Source organism: Protopterus annectens, chromosome 1.part1, assembly GCF_019279795.1.
Source record: "Protopterus annectens isolate FY-2018-M chromosome 1.part1, PAN1.0, whole genome shotgun sequence".
Lineage (NCBI taxonomy): Eukaryota > Metazoa > Chordata > Ceratodontiformes > Protopteridae > Protopterus > Protopterus annectens.
The window spans coordinates 971,689,280-971,709,533 of NC_056726.1; the positions used below are offsets into that span (position 1 = coordinate 971,689,280).

The 20,254-nt window shown below is 40.9% G+C and overlaps 1 protein-coding gene across 3 annotated transcripts in view; it reads left to right on the forward strand.

The window, feature by feature from the left end:
* HPCAL1 (hippocalcin like 1) overlaps window positions 1-20,254 on the forward strand; it is a 1,334,575-nt gene that overhangs the window by 467,349 nt on the left and 846,972 nt on the right. The window lies entirely within an intron of this gene.

The following is a 20,254-nucleotide window of genomic DNA, read 5'->3' on the forward strand; positions in this document are numbered from 1 at the left end:
TGACCCAGGATAACCATGCCACATGAACGTATTGAGGTCACTCAGCATTCAGCCCAATATCATATTCGTGGATGAGTTAAATTATCCCACCATAAACTGGGGTACGTACACAACCACTAACTTGCAAGCTCAAAGATTCCTGGATTTTTTCAGTGCAACCTTCTGGAAAAGCTAGTGTGCACACCTACTAGGGGTGCAAATATCCTGGATCTGGTTGTCAGAAATATGAGGGAATGTTGCACACCCCTTGGTGTAATGTCATCATTGGTCAGTTTAGATCACAGAGTAGTCACCCTTGAAGTAAATATAAAGCCCAAACTCCCAGCAAACCCCAGAATCTTCAAGAACTTTTTCAAAACTTGACTGCCTCCTGTTAAGCGAAGGCATAGCTAAACTCCAATCTGCCAAACTCTGAACACCATGACCTATGTGGAAGTGTTTACAGAAACCCTGTAGAAGCATGTAAATAACTGCATAGGAACAGCAGTACCAAGTCAAAATAAATTTGAGACACACTCCAACCCCCCCCCTCCCCATGGACTCCCACTATAAATAGGTTATACAGTAAAAAAAAGTCTTTTTTAAAATAAAGGGCTATGTCCAGCAGACAAAAACTCTCATCAGCCTCAACAGACAACTCAGAGAAGTTATCAAGTCCACCAAAGCCAACTTTGAGGCAAAAATAGCCTCCCAGGCTAAGGATAACCATACCGCATATTTCAGTTACGTAGGCAACCTTAAGGGGAATATCCAACAGTGTGCTAAACTAATAATTAGAACTCCTTTTACTGAACCAGAAGATGTAGCAAATTTGCTGCCCGATGAATTTAGCTCCAACTTCACCCCCCCCCGAGGAAATGCCTCCTACCATTACTCCCTCAACTCTCAAAGAACAGGTCCTCACTGCACTCTCCAGAGCTAAAAGCACTGCATCAGAAGATATATACAGATTTCCCCTACCCTTGAGAATCAGGTGCCTACCCTAGCTACCTGCCTCAGGCCTTGCAATGTAGGGTCTGAGAGCTGAGCCTGTCTCAACTCTCTCTCCTTGTAACCCTTCCCAGCTCCCCTTCCACTGGAAGTCTGGCATACTCTGACAGTGGTGCTTCACTGTCAGCCTGGGTACTACTACTCACCTTTACCTTTGCAGTTGCACTGTCCAAGGGAGCATCAGTACCCACAAGCAGCTGTGGCTCACATTCAGTTTCACTGCTGCAGCGTAGCTTACTCCCTGAAGTGACCACCTCACCAGTCCTGGCTGCAAGTATGCATTCTGTCTTGATCTCTCCCTAAGCTACCAGACCCACATGCTTGTCTCCTAGCCTCACTGCATATAGTTGCATAAGTACATGGGACTGTCTCATCCAAATCCTTCCCTCTCAAGACATCTGCAGGATGGTAGTTCATACCCCTGTTGTCTCAAGACAACCTACTGTTGGCATTTTGTCTTTCCCACTTACTGGCTCCCTCACCTTTGGTTCCCTACCTTGCCTCCGTGGACACCTGTATACCACATGGCCCCACTGGTTGTATTCAAAACATTTCACCCTAGATTCTGGACGTGTACCTGGACTAGTGGCTTACCCTGCTCCTGGCAGATTCTGTTGGGGTAGTCTGTGCTGCCCACCATGGGTTCCTTTAGATCCATAAGCAGTACTGGGGGTCTCCTTCCTGTGCAGGGCTGCCCTGCTGGCCAGGTATAGGTCTCCCTTCTTCCCCAACTCATCTGAAGTAGCATATTGTCCATCAGCTAACCAGATCCTCCTGTCCTCAGGCAAAGTGCTAAGGGCGTTTTCCCTCACCAAAAGGTCTGCCAGTCCTTCAGAAGTGGTGACCTGACATCCACTCACCCAGCTATGAAAATAAGTGCTCAGTTCAACAAAATATTTACATACATTTTCATCTGCCTTGCGTCTCTGTTCACAAAACTTTTTCCTATACATTTCAGGTGTTGGCTTAAAACATTGCAACAGACATTTCTTTACAGCAGTATAATCAAAACAGACAGTCAGGCATTTGCGATATACAAGTTACAGCTTTCCCATGGAGTAATGAACCATACCCAGAGCCTTTGGTCAACACATACCCTTTCAAACATGTGAATGAAACTATCAAAATTATCCCCCTCTTTAAATTGCAGAAGAAATTTACTGACCTGTTCTGCTTCTGGGTCCAGTTACTCCCTTCCCCATTACCTCCATGACTCTGGCAAAGAGTCAGAATTTGCCTCTCATGCTTCTTCTGATGCTCCTTCTCTTCGGCTTCTATTTCCAAACACCTGGCCTCCAACTCAAGTCTCTCTAGCTCCAGCTGGATTTTTAAGTCCACTGCAGAAAGGTTGAGCTGTCCATTCTCCGAGGATATTGTATCCCCACTGGCAGTCTGATTGCCCTCCTGGATGCTGTTTTCTGATGCAGCTGTAACCAAGGCTGCAATCAGGTCTGCCTTAGGTTTCCATGCACCAGTGCCCTAGCTTGGCACATCTCCACCAGCTGGCTCCTTGTCAGTTTTCCATACTCCTGTGCTGACATGCTTCAGCTCACCCTGACTAACTAAGCTAACAAAATAAATAAAACAATTGTGATCTGAACTCGGAGTACACACTGCGTGGCTGACAGAGTACAAAACACCTTCAGAGATCACTGTACATAAGCTACAGGATTCACTCTACCCACACCACTACAAGCCAGTTAGTATGTGAAGTAGATCCCACCGCTACCAAACATTTGTGTGAGGATATCTTATCCCAACCACTGCCACCAGATATGTGACGGCCGTGCCCTGGCCCAGCAATCAAGGAGCCTCAATCCTCACCAGTAGCACCAGGGAGGCTGTCTCTCAGAAGAGGAAAGGATAACTAATACAACACAGTAAAGTACAATTTCCCTTAAGTGCACACACAGATCAGTCAGTCTGGGGCTGGTTGCTCCCTTGCTCTCCAGGTCCCCAATAAGACTCCCCACTGGAACAGCTATAGGCTCCAGATCTGAGCCTAGCTGGCAAGCTGACCTCCAGTACCCTCTCTGTCCCACCAGTGCTTCATGTCCCTGCCCAGGTAGCTCACACACACCCACACTTTGAGATAAGTATTTATACAACTTCACAGACACATCTGGGAAAGGCTGACACAGATTCTGTAGCTGTGCCCCTTTACCCAGACTATACGGTAGTAATTCCTGCCACCACCAGCTTACCCAAAGCCCTTGAAAGGGTGTCCAGTTGTTACTGTGCATTATTATTATCCAATTGATAATGTGACTATTCAGTCTAAGACTTATTAGAGTGGCTTATTACAATACTCTATAAATATGCAATGCACTCTAGAACTTACTTTGTCTATACACAAACCAGCCACAGGTAAAGGTTTTGAAATATTTAATAAATAATTAAAACACAAAAGAATATTACTACACCACAGAGATATCTGAGTTCACAGATCACACAGAAACTTCATATAATACAGTAGGACAAGTCTGATGTCAAAGAAAAACACTTAATCTAACTTTCTAATCTTTAGCTGTTCTTAATTGAAAATACAGTGCTACAATCCTACTTGCATAGATAAATAGCATAATCAGTGCTGGGGTTGATGGTCCAAGACAAAATGCTTCCAGTCTCTCAATGAACAAGTGTTTTTAAAACACTAACAGACAGCTCTGCTAAGGCCCTCCCAAATTGCATCATTTTGACACTTAGGTTTTCCCAGTATTCACATTACATCATTTTGACGCATAGTCTGGAGTTCCCAGGCAAACAAACTGCATTATTTAGCAAGCTAACACCTGCTCAGGAAACTACAACAATAAAAGACATTTCACATTATACTCTAACAATTATTCCTTAAGTTAAGACAATAGAAAGAATGTTTTCAGCCAGCTGCTTCGGCACCACTTTTTAGATAATTGTAACTTCAAAGAACATTTGAAATGCTTGGCTTGGATTTCCTTACAGCAGATGGCAATGTTGCAACAATCTTGAAGTTTACATTTTACAGTGTCTTCTTTCATTTAAGAACACAAGCCTGTATTTTACATTTATTTATACAAATGATAGAATTATGTATCAAATTCTGTTTGACTAGGCTGGCAGCCTTCACCCATCTTTCCTCAGTCTTCACATACCGCATCTGGTTTTCTCGCATCTATTTTTTTAACTGTTGGTAGTGGGTGATCTTGTATGATATAAACCTTCTAAATAGCTTGAAACATGACCTGTCAGGCCTACTAGAATCTCTGTTAAACTACAGCTGCCAGACAGGCTTCAACCCTAAGGAGGGGAGTACTGCAATGGTCATCCCTCTTTAGAAAGGGGGACCACCAACAGAACCAGGAAACTATAGACCCGTAAGTAGACTAGTCTTGTGTGCAAGGCCATGGAAAGAATGATCATGGACCTGATAAAAACATAGGATATCTTCAAACAACCCATCTCAGTTTGGTTTTGTCAAGAGCATGGCATGCCTACTAAAGCTGGTGCAGTCCTTTGAGAAGGTCACTAGAGCCACGGATGAGGGCAGAATGGTGAATGCTGCCTACCTTGACATGGCACACTGTCTCACTCTGGTATTATAGACAGACTCACAAATGTAGGCATACATCCCTGCCACCTGATGGATAGCCCAATGGCTCACACATAGTACACATGAAGTTAGGGTGGGGGCATCCACCTCCACCAAAAAGGCTGTTACTGCTGGTGGTCCATGAAGCTCAGTACTGGGACCTCTTCTGTTTGGAATATACTTCTCTAAAGACAAGCTGACCAAATTTGCTGACAACTACAAGTAAAGTACAGTCACTGAATTCTCAAAATATATTCTCCAGTAGGGTTTGACTCAGACAGATAACTCGTACCAGCATAATTATACCCTTTGGGAAGATGACCACCCTTGCAAATTAAAACACTCCCCTAACAGACCTAGTTGTAAGAGACTCAGGAACTCAGGCGGACAGTAACCTGAACTTTGGTCAGCATGCGCCCATGGTGGTAAGACTATCCTTCTACATGGTATAACTTATAAGTAAGAGCATGGCATCCAGCTCTAAGTAGATCATAGTTATACTATACTCTTCTCTAATTAGACCAGTAATCAAGTATAATGCAGCCATCTGCATGTACCTGGCCAGGCATTTGCAACAGCTGGAGTGGTGACAGAGATTCCTCACTAAAAGAATAGAGGGTGCAGACTGTCTCAAAGCTCTGTCCCTGTACTGTCTCCTACAGACTGTTGAAGGGCATTCTATGTTCTGTTTGTTTGCCTTTTTTAAATTTGTAGTCTCCCACCAGGACACAAGTGCTCTTCAGCAATTACATTCTGCTTGCTGAGCACTCAAGCAAATTTGCAGTCTGCGGCTACCACTCCACCCATACAGTATAAGAAGGAATCAGTATTACAAACTAAACAAGGATATACATTCTGAGCCTCAAGAGCAGGGTCAGTCCACCTAGGCATTCTGCTTGTATGTTTTATGAGAGTGAAGCTGTTACATTAGCAGTATTTCTTAGTAGTGCTCAGCTTGCTAATAAAACTGCCTGTTGTAGCCTTGTGTCCCCCCCCCCCAGCTAGTACAATAATCCTAACTGTCCAATAGACAGTATACATTTAATTCAGATCCATGTGACTAAATTAACCCTCTCAGTGCTTTCTGCCTTAGTTTGTATCACTTGGAGGCCCACCTGTTTACTTGCATCTCTGTGCATTTCCCTTCATTGCGAATGTATCTCCCTACTCTAATCTGTGCACAAACTGGTTACTAATCAGCAAGTCAATGTGAAGACACACTCCCAACCTTAATAAACTTTGCTGCCTCTTCTGTCCTTCACTTTACAGGTAGTTTAAATTATTACTTACCCCCTCTGAGGCCTTCACTGATTTCCACTGATTGCATTCCACCTGGTTTACACCCCTTGTGCTATCTCCCTCCTCCAATGCTAAGTCTATATTAGAATCCTGCTGAGCATGAAGCCATCTTTAAATTTCTAGTCTCCCACCAGGACACAAATGCTCTTCAGCAATTACATTCTGCTTGCTGGTAAGCCATTAGACTGCAGGAATTTGTTTAAAGTGTTCAGATTTGTAAAGTAATACTTACTTTTTTCTCTTGTCTTGGTGGGCTCTGCCCCGCTCCGTTTGCCCTCGCTAATGCTCAGGCTCTCTCTGCTCCCCTGCCCCCTATTCCCTCCCACCCCCAATACCTGTACATTTATAGTAATCGCAGCCACACCCATAGCTCACCCTCACATCACCTCCAGCAATCACAGCTCCTCAAGTCATATCACATTATACCACACCAACTTGCATCACACAAAATACTCCCAATCACTCTCATTCCCACTAGGCATTTTTTACATCACCCACACTACTTCCCCATCCACATATAGTGCAACCCTATAATTCCTGTTTAGACCTCCCACCTAGAACCAACTTAAACTTTATAACCATGACTATCACACAGCTAAGTGTAGTCTGTCTTCTCATAATTCTTTACAACACCACAAGTTATCACTCTAGCAATATCCCTAAACTTAGTAGCACAACACTACATTATGCACTCTCATATACAGATGCCATACATTATAACATCTGCCCACAAAAGAACTACTTAATAGACCAATTCAGAACTAAACACATATGCTCTCATTCCTACTCCATAAAAAACACAATATTTTCTCACACTCCTCACCAAACTCTAACATCTGTACCACCATTTTAACACCAGGCTCGCCATATGTGGGGATATCCACTCCAACCCAGGCCCAAATCCATCCTTTCCGACAGAAATGTCAGAACATAACACCCCCACTTTCTTCATCCCTGGGCAAATCAACAACAGCAGCAAAACCAACCATCTTTTAATGCTAAATATTAATATTAGAAGTATGAAAAATAAAATACCTGAACTCCAGGCCAGAATAGCACACTACTCCCCAGACATAGTTGCTTTAACAGAAACCTAGCTAAATAAAAACATAGCTAACTCAGAAGTTCTCCCTACCGGCTACAATATCATTAGACAAGATAGACCACTTCGTAAATGTGGTGGAACTGCCTTACTGTACAAGTCCAACTTAACTGTCCATCAATTACCAAACTCCTACCCCTCCCCCAATAATTGGGACATACTTATCTCACAACTTCACCCTAAAAAGTTCATCACCATAATTGTGATCTATATTCCACCTGGTAATACACCTGCTAGCCTTGAAGACTTCTTATCCTGGTGTTCTTCCACATGCTCACAAGAAACCCTTATTCTGGGGGACTTCAACCTAGATTGGTTCACCTGTATATCAGAACCACCAAGTAATCCAATAAATCTCCATGGCTACCAGCAGCTAGTCCAAATTCCAACTAGATGTGATAAAAAATCTGAAAGGGAATCCATCCTTGACTGGGTCCTAACAACCCACATTGTACCCTCACATAAGCAGTTTCCCAGACACCTTAAGTGAACACAACATAATATACTTTATACGTAGTAGAGCAAGCATATGCAAAACTACTAACTATATATCCACTAGAAACACAAAAAAATTCTCTCCTGAGGTCCTCGACACTTTACTTTGTAACTGTGACTGGACCCCCCCCCCCCTAAAAACCCTCCCACTTGACCAGGCTGTAGCATATTTCACAAAACATTTCTACAACACACGGACACTGTCGCTCCATTGCGCAAAATCAAGGTTAGGACCTCTACAAGCCCCTGGCTCAGTAAAGAAACCAATCAAATCCTCAAGTCCAGAGACGCTGCCTGGCTTTGCTATCAAAGAAACACAAAGCCTAACTAAGTACCAAGAACTGTGCAACTGTGCAAAAAAATGCATTAGGCTAGGCAAAAAATCATACTACACAACATTACAAACTAAATACCAACACAACACCCAAAAATTTTGGAAAAATGTAAACCAGCTACTAAAATCCACCCAAAAGGCTACCCCCAAACCAACTACCCCTGATACTAAAGTTCCCATCGAAACACAATTCAATTCCCACTTTGTGAACTCAGTTCTATCCTTAGTATCACAGGACAGTTCCTTCCTCACTATCCCCCCAGCCCAAATAACACTAATACTAGCTTTACCCTCAAAACAGTTTCCACCACTTCAATCAAAAGCATGCTCTCCAAACTAAAAACCTCATCAACAGCATCCGACCTACTCCCCAGCTATTTCTTGAAACTCACAGCAGTTGCTATTGCTATCCCAGTCACCACTCTCATAAACCTCAATTGTTGAAAACTATGTGCCCAAACTCTGGAAAATATCCTATGTTACACCCATACATAAAGTTGGGACCTCCACTGAACTTAACTACAGACCCATTGCTTTACTCTCCCCCCGGCCAAAATCCTAGAAATATGCATTAATTCCCAGATGCTTAACTATCTCCTAGACAGCAGCATTCTGTCACGTACTCAGCATGGTTTCAGACCTGCCCATAGTACCACCACAGCCCTCCTGTGCTTCACAGACACAGTAAACAGTCTAAAAAATGAAGGCCTACAGGTGTCAACTCTTTGATATGTCCAAAGCATTTGACAGTCTCACACCAGATCCTGCTAAACAAACTAAACCAATATCACCTATCAAATTCCACTCTTACCTGGTTCCAAAGCTACTTAACTGACAGGTACCAAGCTGAGAAATGGGAAAATTCTCTCTCTCCTCAGCTGCCCATAACTATAGGAGTCCCACAGGGTTCTATCTTAGGACCACTACTATTCACAGTCTTCACAAATGACCTCCATACCTCCACACATCATGCATCTATCATTCAGTATGCAGATGACACTACCTTAATCTGTGCTGCACAAAACATTTCCACCCTCCTACAAACAACTCAACTAGCATTCTCTGATGTTGAAAACTACCTACACTGATAAGTCAATTCACTATCTACTCCACAAATGCTACTCCAATTGCTCCAGTGGCACAGGCTAAGCTATTGGGAATAACCATGGACTCCCACCTAAAATTTGATGGTCCTCTCAACTTAACTATTAAAGTACATGCCAAACTGGGATCACTCTACTGTATTAAACCATTTCTTACCAACAGCACAAGATCAGCCATTGCTCGCTCCCAACTTCTATCCAACCTACTCTATGCATCTCCCATTGTGACTAATCTCAACAAAACTGAACTAAGCAAAATGGAAGTCTGCTATAACAGACTTGCCTGCTTTGCTGCAAATTGCTCATATAGAACTCATCACTGTACTGCTTTGAGACAGCTCCACTGGCTTGAACTGCCCAACCTACAATCAGCTCTGCTTCTGTCATTCTATCTATTACCTCCCCAGTAAGTGTCCTGCCCTCAAAAACCTTGTACAACATCACTCTGCCAAAAGTCCTCTTAGATCATCAAGCAAAACTACAACTAGAAGTCACCAATAGCTACAATAGCTTTGGAGATGCGTTATATAGTAGCTCAGTGGCTAAAAAATGGAACACTGTCCCCACTAGCATTCAAAACACATCATCCAAAGCCTCCTTTAAAGACCTCATCAGGCAACATCTCAAGCAAAGTTGGCAGTGCCATGACTGCTCCCCAGGCTAGTGAAAGCGGATAAGGTATACATACTAAATCTAGAGTACTTGATAGTTTTCAATCTTACTCACAAACACTGGCTAATCTACAATGTATGTACTGTACCTGTGTACTATGTATGTATTCTACCTATGTTCCAAATTTCAGCTGTACACCACAAATCTATTAATTACCTTTATTTTTAAATTAATATTTTTTTGCTTGTTCACTCCACTGTAACTGTTGATGTGCAGCATAACACTGTAAAAGCATGTCTTTTGTAATTTGTGTGTATACTGATCATGTCTAAATAACTAAATGTATCTGTAAATTTTCTTTGTGGAGCTTTTCTTCCCGGGCCTCTGCTGATAAAGGGCCTTTTCAGCTCAGTCAGACACCCCCGGTTAACAAATGTAAAATAAAATAAATAAATATGTATAACCTACAAGGCATTTCCTGATCCAGCCCTGATGGATGTGCTACACATTTTCAAAACAAACAGAAATAGAATGATCTGATCTAAGGACCTAAATCTTGTCTGTGACACAAATGGATCCTTTTGGAGGGACCAGTATGTTTCTGAGATTACCCTTCTTCGGAATAGTCTGACCATTCATGTGAAGTAGAGCTGTTCCTTAAGCTTATTCAAATGCAGTTTGGACCAGTGGATGGGAGATTGCAAATTCACCTGTGGCTCGTTGCCTGCATCCCTTATGGATAGATGCAGCTTGTATATATGCCATAAGGCACAGGCATATACCAAAGCCATTCTAGTCCATGGACACTGACAAATGGGAAAATTGGGGCATGAATGGCTAGGTGTAAAGAAGCTCTAGGGCCTATTACCCTCCTATGATCAATGGTTTACTAGCAAATCAAACATTTGAAGAGAGATAGAGCAAAATTCTGCAGCAAAATCAGGGACAGTTTAGAGGCATGGGAAGGGGTTACAGTGCTTGAATCATACGATATATTTTTTCTCATTTATTCATCTGATCACATCTGAGGCGTATTCAGTCTGCAAAGTGGCTGTAACTGCTCAGCACGTGTGTGTGTATGTATGTATGTGTCTATATATGTGTAAGATCCTGTCTCTGCTTGCTTTTGTGTGTGTGTACATTAACTACTTACATAACTTGTACTGTGAATGTAATCTTCTTCCTTCAACAATTGCATATCGAACATTAGATGGAGGAACTGTTTTGCAAAAAAAAAATTGAGTATATAGTAATAAGAATAGAGATACAAAATTAAACTGCCCACTCTGTAAGCACAGTAAGTCATCAGCACAGTAATGCCCTCCAGGGTGTAAGTTATCAGAGGAATAACACCTTTCCAGGGGTGGTAAGGCTGTCTGCTTGTAGTTTTGGGACTCTCATCACCCCTGGGCAAAAGTTATTTTCCTGATCATGCCCATCTAGTTGGGCATTATTGCTTGTGTATTTTTACTAACAGGGTGCCACTTAATTTCTTGTACTTGAGTTGATTTTCCTGTACTATGACAGAATTGATTTTTTACAAGATGGTAAATATGCAGATTGCTGGCTTATTTTTAATGTACTACAACACAGCTATTTTTTTTGTTTGCAAGGTGTTGACATAATTACTGGATCAGAGGCTGTGCAGCCTGTGAAGCATATTGCTAATCATAGTGATTGTGCATGCAAGAGTGTGTAACACAGATGATTTCTTGATGTGTGCCTGTTATCCAGGAAGCATATTGTACATTCTTTTGACGATCTAAAATTTTGCATTTCATAGGTTCATAAATAGGTACTAGGCTATCGGCCCTGGGGCCTATACAAGCCCAGCCAAAAAGGTACCCTGGCCTTTGTCACCCAAGAAAATTATTTTCTTGCGCCACTGTCGAGCAGAGCCACAGAGGTGATCCCCGGGGTGAATTTCCTATTTCCCATCCAATCATTAAGATTTTTCTTGGAGTGTTAATGAGGAGCTTTGTTTGATATAGATAGGTAGTTTATTCCAGAGTATGGGAAGGCTCTGAAACCGGAATCTATCCCTCCGCCATGTTCTTTTTATTGTGGTGACAAGGTTTAGGTCCCTAGAGCGTGTTGCTCAGAGGGATTGCGATTTCTTTAAGTGGAGCAGGTCCAGCAGCTCTGGGTTTGACATAGCTTTGTATGTTAGGCAGAGATCACCTCTGAGTAGGCGATATGCAACGGAGTAAAGCTGGAGTTTTTTGAGACCATCTGCGTAGGGCATCTGTTTGAGGCCGGCAGTCCTCTTTGTAAGGTATTTCTGCGGCCTTTCCAGTTGTAGATGTCTTGTGAGGTGCATATCAAAAGGGCCGTTGTACTGTCTAATGGGTCTAATGAGTGATGAGTAGAGGGGAACAATGACCTCTTTTTTTCTGGACGAGAAACCTTTTGTGATGAGGTGTGCCACGTAGAAGGATTTCCTGACTATTGTGGCAATGTGATTATGAAAGGAGAGACTACTGTCCACCTGTGCCCCAAGGTCTTTTATCACACTTTTGGTGTTAAGTATACTACTGCCTATGTTGTAGTTCATGGGTACAGAATTTTTACCAAAGGGGATGACAATGCACTTTTTGGCATTGAGCTTGAGGCCATGGCTTTGACACCAGGCATCTGTCTCAGTAAGGCCCTTTTGTAGGATGTCCACATCGTTAGTTTCGATTATGGCTTCTAGTTTGCAGTCATCTGCGAACTTCATTAGCCAAAGACCTTCTGTGTTAGCCTGTACTTCAGAGAAGTAGATTCAAAACAGGAGAGGACCCAAGATTACAGGAACTTTGCATTTTTCCGGTATAGAGATGGGCTCTTTAGCGGGTGAGAGGGGGTAAAGTTAGCACTGAGCCTATCTGCCAGGATGTTGGCAATATCAGTTGGGTCTGCATATTTAGTGCTATTGTGCTGCAACTCAGAGCAGATCTGAGTGTTTCCATTGAGAGTCTTGACATAGCTATAGAATGCTTTGTGGTTGTCTTTAGAATCAGTGGCGATTTTGTTTTCGTAACTAGCTTTGGAGGATTTTATCAGGGATCGCAGCTTCTTACTGAGGCTGACCAGGGAGCTCCTCCACTCATGGGATTTTACTCTCTTGCAACAGTTTCTTCCTTCTGTTGTACAGTTTGTTTATGGCAGGGGACCACCACTTCCTTTTTTTTGGAGGATAGCATCTTGGTTCTGTTTGGGATAGCATGATCCATGCACTCATGTAAGTGCTTATAAAGTGCAATTGTGTAGGATTCAGTAGTCGTAACTGTATTGTTCATCTGCATGGGTGTCATGAAGTTCACCACTTCTGTCTTAAAAAGCATGAAGTTGGCTTTGGAGACATTTTTTACCATGGTTTCTTTAATGGGGGTGGGGGCAGGATGTGGATATGTAGGGTAATTAGCTTATGGTAGGATCGGACCAATGAGGCCTTGACTTCAGGTGTGGAACACCGGTCACTCATGTTGGTAATGACTAGATCTAGGATATTGTTGCCCCTGGTGGGGGTGTGGATAAGTTGATCCAGGGCATTGGAGTTTATGAATTCCAGAAAGCGTTGAGCAAAGGAGTTGGTACATGCGTAGTTTTCCAGTTAATAGTGGGGTAGTTGAAATCGCCCATTATTAGGGTGTTTGGTTGAAGCCTAATATTTTCCAGTACATCAAGAAAAGAGGAGTAGGAATCCTGGGGCATGGTGGGTGATCTGTAGGAAGCTACAATTTGGATTGCAGTTTTGCCCAGAGTTAGTTGCACTTGGATAAACTTGGCTGCATTATGCTGAGGAACTAACCTGGAGGTATGGATATCCTTGATGAATATGGACACACCTCCACCTTTGGTGTTCTGGTTCAAGTTACATGACTGAAAAGTGTGGTATGAGTTATAGCCTGGTAGTGCAGGGGTGCTCTCTGGAGCCTTGAACCAGGTCTCGGTCACTGCACAGATATCGATGTTCTCCATTTTAAGGATTGCCTGGAGTGAGTGCATTTTGAGATTTAGGCTTCTAGCATTGAATAGCATACCCTCAGTTTTTGCTTGCCTGTTCCTGTTATGTTGGTGAATTTGTCATTTGAACCTTGCCAAAAAAGGCACTATAAGGGTGGCAAGAACCTTAGCCAGCATCTGGAATCCCTAAAATGAGTTGAGTTTAAGAAAGTAGCTGAAAAGAGCTTCATTGATTTTAAAGTTGTTAAAAATGTACAATTCAAAAATTAACTGGAGTTTCATTCTGCAGAGGGTCACTTTGGAGAAAGGTGAATTTTTTGTAGATGATATTGCATTTTATTAACTTATCTTAAGTTGTAATTAAAGTAATAAAACATCACTGCTACTCGGGGTAGGTTTCCTTTCTCAAAAACATAACATAAAAATATCTACTCCATATTTTCTGTGTTGAGCTGTGTAATTTGGCAGTGCCTGATAACCAACTGGGATTAGTTTGTTGGACATTTAGATTTTGCATACATTAAAATGGCTGTGGTCTGAAAGGTCTTGTAGTTTTCCATTGACTTGATGTGTGTCTAACTACCCAAACATGGCTTTCAAGCTCTAAATGGTGCACTGTGATATTAAATGTGTTAAAGTGCTAAGGCTGTTGTGGATGCAACTACTTACATAACTTACTCACTTTTCACAGATTCAGACTTCATTTATTTTTCACTGAACTGCTTACCATTATAAATGTGAGTATGTTGTACCTTGTGCATTTCACACAGCAAACTGTGTTTAGTCCTTTACTGATTGTTTGCACCTACTTACTGATTGCAAGTAAAAGCAGCTGGTCATGAACAAAAACAGCTAATGACTTTACAGATGCATAAAATAATCTGTGTAAATTTCAGTCAGAGCACACTGTACAGATCTTTCCTGACAAATTGCTTGCATTATAGATATTTTGTTTCCCGCTGAAAGCCTTTGCTAATGGAAAATAGCTGATGACTTTACAAATATAGTAAAGAACTACCATTTGTCATGCATTTCATCATTTTATCTTGTTCAGCTCTATTGGCTTACAAACCCTTGTGCATAGTTTAAACCAAGGACATTAATTTAGATATATACCTCTGTAAATCAGGATACATTACTATCTGAATTCTACATATAATGGGATCAGTGCACATTTACATTCCCCACCACATTAGCCCACAATTACAACTTATGTTAATATTAACATGCTTCTGTCCCTCCTTTCTTACCTTGTTACAGTGTAAAGCCTTGATACCTTACAACTAAGAAAAAGTAATTTCTTGCCTTAACATCTAAAATATACATCATGTTACTTGTAAGATACCCCCAACTGACATTGAGTACCCCTGACTGGACACTATACCAATTTTTGTCGTAAAATACCATTTAATTTACATCAGGGCATTCTATATAATTATTAATAAGAACAGGAAATGTTTTTCTTACAGATACTACTTTAACCCTTTAGTTTCCTTCTAAACATTAATTATATAAAGTGGGATATAGGCTTTAGAGTTCACCCACCAGTTTAACACAGTCAACAGAATTCTTATCTTTTTCAGCCACTTCTTGCAAAGCCACATTTCATATGTCTTTTCATCTATCCAGTGGAATTAATGCTTTATAGTCTCCCAGTTATTCACTAATTTCAGTGTTTCTGGTAGTCTTCCTGATCATCTCAGTCTGTCAAGACCAGTGTCTGATTCATTTCCAAGATTTAGAGTGAATAATCATTTTCCAGAAACTCGGCTGTCCCAGTTTATAATTCTCTTTTCTGTCACAATTTTGTCAGGACCAACAATTTCTGCTAGTATTGTTGCATCTTTACGAATGTAAATTGTGGCTACTTTGATTTGGCCACATATACAAGATTGTGCCCTCTATTAACAAATCCTGCTATGGAACACTACTCCAATTGTTTATTTGTACGTTGATAAAACTAGTGTGGTCTATTCCTTCCAATTTTTCCTAGTGCAGTGGAAAGTCTGTTATTTCTACATGCTCTGTTTTCTAACCTCACTATTTTTAAATGGCTGTTCTTGAGAAGTTCCATGCCCAGCTAGCCTTTTTTCATTTCACCCTCTGATATTTTGAAGATTTATTAGTTCACCTCAATAGCTAGTTAAAGCTTCTATCTTTTCTGCTTTTTATCATTTGACTTTATCCTCCTTCAGTGTTTCACTAATTTAAACACTTCTGAATTCATTTCATTTATTTTTCCTCTAAGTTTTGAAATCCATCTCTCCTACTAAAACTGAAACTTGAGTTGTTTTTTGCTGAACACCTGCAAGACTATGTGTAACTTGGACAGTTGGATGGGGAACAGAAGATTCATCCCTGGTTTGGCACCCTTCTCTAATGGGCACAGGCACCCTATAAATGGTTCATCTTCCAGACCCCTTCTTGTAAATGTTTCATCTATCAACACCCTGCTTACACTTGCAAGAACTTATCAGAGATTTGGGATGCATGGCTAGGCTTAAAAAGATCCAAGTGACTGGTAGCTTAGTATACACCTATGAAACCAAGTATCTTGCCAGCCAGAGTTTTTATTTTTTCCTTTTCTGGTAAATTTTGCTTACTTTCTCAAAATGTCTAGCTGGCTAAATTGATAGCTTTTACTAGTTTTTTTCACTTTTTCACACTAAGAGCAATCAAATGAACCTGTTGGTCAGTGTACAGCCCTTGGAAGGCAAGTGTCCCATTCTAGAGGCATCGGGGGTTGCCTTTTGCTCCATGTGCTATCATGGATTTCCATCACATTGCACAACTGAGTTGGAGCAGTTGTGTTCAGCTGTTGCTCAGTTCCCTTCATTTCCTCTCTCAGAGCACACTTGCTACCTGGCCAGACATCTCACTCCATTAGAAGGCTATGGCTACAAAAGAAGCATTAAACCTACTGGAAACTGGAGCAACCCAAGATGTTTCACTTGACCAGCAAGGCTTAAGCTTTTAATCCAAGTAGTGTTCTAGTGTGTTCTCAAGAAAATCCAGGGCCTGAGAACCATTCTTAATTTGAGTGGCCAAAATCATTTTCCCAAATAACATTTTTGAATGATCACAGTGCAGTCCATTCTGCCATAATTGCAAGAAGGATATTGGATACAATCTTTGGAACTCCATGAGTCCTACCTGAAATTTCAAGAGTCAAGGAGTTTTCTCCTGTTTTGAATTTTTTTTTTGTTTTCTTCTGTTTTGTTTGGAACCCACCATTATCAATTTTGATGTCTACTTGGCCTTACCTAACCCCCCCCCCTCCATGGGTGCTCACCAAGTGTATGGATGTATGTCAGTGGCTGCAGCTCATCTCTGATTTTGGGGGACCCATGATCTTTGCGTATTTGGATGGTTGATTCCTGGTCACCCCCACTATGGAAAGTCTCAAAGCTTCCAGGGGCTCTCTTATTTCTGTTTCAATCTTTAGTGGTAGTAAATACTGCAACATCCCTGTTGATACACACACAGTCCACCATGTTCATTGGATGAAGATGGACATGGTCTTACACAGTGTTTCTTCCACATGAAGGAGTTCAAGTCATACAGGCAGTGATTGTACAGACACAAGGCAACAGCAGTGCTGTGTCTAACCGCATCGCATTGTATGATAGCATCCACGTTATTTGGTCCTCCGTGCTCAGTATCACACTTGAATATTACAGTCATGAGCACTGGATACTGTTCTGCTTTTGTGTCTAATATGCTTTTCTGTATAGAATATTTTAGAATATCTAAAAATGGTTAGTTTTGTGTTTAAAAACATCTAAATTAAAACAAGACCACTGCATATTGATGCAGAATTTAATGTTAAAAAAATAAATAAAAGGGTTGCCAAACTAACTGAGCAGAGTATGCAAGCAGTAAAAGAAAACTCCTGAACTGATCTTCAAGTACATACAAAGATACTTTCACAGGATATTTGTTTTTATTAAAAAGTAAAGGGCCAGTAAATTTCTGAATGTGGGTAGTCATGGAATTTAGGTCTGTGGTATTCATGCTTGATTGTCACTTGGTGAGGTATGCCCAAGCAATGTGTAAAAATTATGTTCTTATTTTCTGTGATTGATCTTGGTCAGTTATTTGTTGTTTTTGTCTGAGGAACAGCTGTTGAGTGGAATTCATAGTAATCAGTAAGTTAGAGTGCAGTGTGTGCATACAGTGGATATAAAAAGTGTACACAACACTGTTAAAATGCTAGATGTTTGTGATACAAAAAATGAGACCACAATAAATAATTTCAAAACTTTTCCCACCTTTAATGTGACCTATAACCTGTACAATTCAATTGAAAAACAAATCTGTTAGGGGAGGAAATATAAAAAATAAAAAAACCTACAATAAGCTGGTTGCATAAATGTGCACACCCTTAAACTAATACTTTGTTGAAGTACCTTTTGATTTAATTACAGCATTCAGTCTTCTTGGGTAGGAGTCTATCAGCATGGCACATCTTGACTTGGCAATATTTGCCCACTCTTCCTTGCAAAAGCACTCTAAATCTGTCAGATTGCAAGGGCATATCTTGTGCACAGCCCTCTTCAGGTCATCCCACATATTTTCTATTGGATTTAGGTCTAGGCTCTGGCTGGGCCATTCCAGAACTTTTATTTTCTTCTGGTGAAGCCATTCTTTTGTTTTGGATATTTGTTTATTTAATATTTTGTTAACCAGGAAAGTCCGAATTGGAACGAAGCCAATTTTCAGCAGAGGCCTGGGGAGAAATGCTCCAGATGCATGTCTTTGTGATGTGGGAGGAAACCGGAGCACCCGGAGTAAACCGGTGAACCTCTTGCTGTGAGGCAACAATATATATATAGATATATATATATATATATATATATATATATATATATATATATATATATAAAATACTTGGGGTCATTGTTGTGTTGAAAGGTGAAATTCCTCTTTTTCTTCAGATTTCTAGCAGATGCCTGAAGGTTTTGGGCAAAAAGTGACTGGTATTTGTAACTGTTCATAATTCCTTCCACCTTGACTAAAGCCCCAGTTCCAGCTGAAGCATGATACTGCCACCACCATGCTTCACCGTGGGGATGGGGCTCTTTTGGTGATGCAAAGTGTTGCTTTGTGCCAAACGTACCTTTTGGAATTGTGGTCAAAAAGTTCAACCTTGGTCTCATCAGACAATAACATATTTTCCCACATGCTTTTGGGAGACTTGATGTATTGTTTTGCAAATTTTACCCAGGCCTGGATGTTTTTCTGTGTAAGAAAAGGCTTCCATCTTGCTTCATTTAAAAAAGTTTTAAATTGCTAATTTTGTAGAGTTTTAATTGCATTTACTGTCTAGGACTACACACTCAAGTGTGTTAGCCTTTTCCTGTGTTTATGTACTGTATTGCATTATTTAGCCTGTTCAAACCAAAAAAAATACTATCTTGTTTGCTCGTTTCCCACCTTTTCTAGCCAGTACATATCCCAAGCTTTGCTTGTCTCAGGACTTTATTTTCTGTGCTCAGAGCTATCCAGACCTTGCATTGGTAGAGGAAAGTCCTACTGCCTACCAGTGGGACTGGTGAGCATTGTACTGCCTATCTAACGCTAGAGGAGTGGTTTCCAGCTCTGAAATTGTAATTTTATTAGCCTTTTGGGCTGATTTCTATCCCTTTCAACTTTCTGGCTTAAAAACGCGTGTTTCCATATTTTTCACATTGTGCAGCACTGCGAGGCTACAGTTAAACTATTTGTCAGAAGAAAAAATTCAAACGAGTCACATCTGCCTCAGGTGATGAATTTTCCTTTATTAGCAGTTAACCAGATTACACAACATGTTGGCCAAGATGTCCGGTCTGGACTGATCTGATGATCTCTGATCTGATCAACTTGTTTACTGACATCAACTTTTGTACTGCAAGCAAAACAACTTTTTGTTACATTTCTGACCGTTGACAGTTGGCTGTGAAAAACATATAGGATAAACATGTTCATCACAAATTACCTCAAAACCACAGTTAGTACAGAATGTTCAAGAAGTACAGAATATTCAATTCAACAACGGTAGCTCAAATTTTCCAGGACACACAGCCTGCCCCAGTAAATTAACTCATACTCGGCCGTGCGTCCTTATCCCAGGCTTCACTGAGCTATAACCAAATCTTTCTATTCTGAAATGCAGAAAACAGATGATATTCGGGTTCATAAGCTATGCTGCATTTTGTTCACAGATGAGGCCCATTTTTGATAGGCATATCCCAACAAATAACATGTTCACTTTGCAAGAACAGGAGAAAGACAAATAACTATGTTTTTAAAACTTTTTCCCTTAACATTTCCCCCTGAAAACACTTTTGTTTGTCTTTTAGTTCAGCAATATATGGTAAAAACTAAGTTTTTTCTTTGCAAACATTACTTCATTGGCAAGACAAATTTTTAAACTTCAAAAACATTTGCAAAGAGTCACATTTCAATGTATTCACTTTCACCAGTCTGCTGCAATTGCTGGTACATCATCTTTGTAACAGCAGTATCAACCAGTCTTTGTAGAAGACCTCTGATGCAGGGTATACAACAACAACCACATACCACCACAATAGCCACAGCGACTCCAACGGACACCAGGAAACCGCTGATGAGATGACTCCATTTTCCAAACCATGCTTGTAGAAAGTCTGTAAAGGGATTATTTACCCCAGAGTTCTCTGCCAATTCTTCGGATAACATCTCCAAACCTTTCAAAGCTCGAGTGATGCTTCCATCAGGCGCAGTGTTGTTTGGAATATATGTACAACAGAAAGTCCCAAGCATCTTGCAAACTCCTCCTTCTT